A 2,311-nucleotide genomic window follows, 5' to 3' on the forward strand; every position below is an offset into this window, starting at 1 on the left:
TATTTAATTATCTGAAAGCTCAGGTGATGGAGGCCTTAGGTTTAGAGCTGGCATCTGATTTACTTAAGTGCACCCAGTTTATAATTCACTTTCCATATTAGTGGCTCAGAGTAGAACAAGAAGTTGTAAGTTACAGAAATTTGCGTAACCTAACTCACCAGGAGGAAACAATGCACTTGCCGTTTTGCTTTCACACAGTGAAGCATAAACACCTTTGGCGTGAGGGTTTTGTTTCTTTCTGGTCTCGTAGACTGACAGAAGCTAAAGTTACCTGTTTCAGGTCTAGGTGCCTCAACTTAAGCATCATGAGCAGGTTGAGGAAAGAGTGAGTGCTCAAGACAATAAGGTGAATAAGGATAAAGAAATACGGAAATTAGTTGGAAAAATTCTGTGCCAATAGCCCAAGGAGTCACATGGGGCAGCAGGACAGCTGTGTGTCAGGGTCAGAAGAGAGGCTAGAACACAGGCTGCAACACATGGTACAGGGGACAGGGGAGGGCTTTTTGAGCAAAAGTGTTTATTTCCTCCGTACAGGTTCACAGGCAGAAAGTTATACAAGAATGATATCATTTGCCTTAGGAAGTAGAGGGTGCTTCCTCGCTGAAGATGTTTGTGAACAGGGCCGAGCACTTGCTGTGGGGTTTGGTGAAAGGATTTAAATGGCTGACTGCTTATAAAATAACATCGTCTCCAAAATAGAGACGTCCCGACCTTAAAGTGGAAAATGGCTTCTATTTTTGGCTTCACCAAAGTCATTCATGAAAGTCGGGAATCGATTGAATGTTGAATATTATTCTGGGCTTCCTGCAATATAGAGAAAGAATTGGTGACCTATGGTTCTGTCACAGAAATGAGAAGTCTATCTCATAGGGCTATTACAGTCAGCCAAAAATGTAATAATAACGACAATTAAAAGGTGGCTGGCTTCTCTAACTGCGGCTGGGTGGGCTCACCTCTTCTGCATGGAAACAGTTGGAGTGCGGCTGTGGGAAGATCCCACCCAGGTGTATGTTTGACCAAACATCCAGATGCAGACAAAACCCTACTCATATCAGGATTTGAAAACTTTGAGAAGAACATCAACTACAGATTCAAGAATAAGGCTTACCTTCTGCAGGCTTTTACCCATACTTCCTACCCCTACCACACTATCACTGATGGCTACCCGCGCTTAGACTTCCTGGGAGTTGCGATCTTGGACTACCTCATAACCAAGCACCTTTATGAAGACCCATGCAGCACTCTCCCGCTGTACTGACTAACCTGCTCTCCGCTCTGGTCAACAACACTATCTTCGCGTCCCTGGCTGTGAAGTAAGACTACCGCAAGTACTTCAAAGCTGTTTCTCCCGAGCTGGAACAGCTCAGGAAACTGTCAGAAAGGACTTTGTGCAGTTTCAGCTAGAGAAGAACGCGACGCAAGGGTTGGATTGTGAGCTTAAGTAGGAGATCTGAGGAGGATGAAGGGGAAGAAGAGGACACTGAAATTCCAAAGGCCATAGGGGATATTTGTGAGTCCCTCGTTGGCGCTGGCGCCATTTACATGGATAGTAGGATGTCACTGGAAACGGTTTGGCAGGTGACCTATCCTACTGGGAGGCTGCTAATAGAAAAGTATTCTGGTGGCCGGGGATTTAGCTCAGTGGTTCCGGCGCCTGCTGTATAAGCGCAAAGACCCGAGTTCGATCCCTGGTACCAAAAGAAAAGAAATGAAACCATTCCCGAGAGAGAATTACTTGAAATGGAACCAAAAACTGCCAAATTTAGCCCAGCTGAGAGAATGTCTGATGGGAAGGTCAGAGTCACCGTGGAAGTAATAGGAGAGGGGACATTTAAAGATGTTGGCTGAAATTACAGGATTACCAGATCTGGAGCAGCATGAAGAGCCCTAAAAAGCCTCTAAACTAATCAACCTCAGGTTCCCAACAGCTGAAGCTCCTGTTTATAAACAACCCCACCACAAGACGGAATTAATGGGACATATTTGAATCAAAAGGATGATTTAAAATGAGATCGAGCAGAATGAATTGAAGGCAGAATTTAAAAGTTTTTGATAACAAGATAGATGACAGAATAAAGCATTTACAATATGTAAAATATAATAATTATATTGGTGGCATAGTATGGTTACAAAATATGACTTAGTAGCTTTAATTCGATACTCTAATTAGTTCTTTGTTCCAGCTGTATGATGCACACCTTTAAATTTCTTGGACATATGAAATAAACCATTGCTACCAAACTAGGAACTCAGTGTTTTTGACACAGCTGAGGAAAATGACTGCTCCTGAAACAAAATCATATTTACACAT

At 43.1% G+C, this 2,311-nt stretch overlaps 1 pseudogene; it reads left to right on the forward strand.

Moving 5' to 3' along the window:
* The first annotated feature begins 957 nt into the window (after positions 1-957).
* On the forward strand, positions 958-1,932 carry LOC104854253 (annotated as a pseudogene).
* The last annotated feature ends 379 nt before the right edge of the window (positions 1,933-2,311 follow it).

Source organism: Fukomys damarensis, unplaced genomic scaffold (genome assembly GCF_012274545.1).
Source record: "Fukomys damarensis isolate Sample0158 unplaced genomic scaffold, DMR_v1.0_HiC HiC_scaffold_27, whole genome shotgun sequence".
NCBI classification, from domain to species: domain Eukaryota; kingdom Metazoa; phylum Chordata; class Mammalia; order Rodentia; family Bathyergidae; genus Fukomys; species Fukomys damarensis.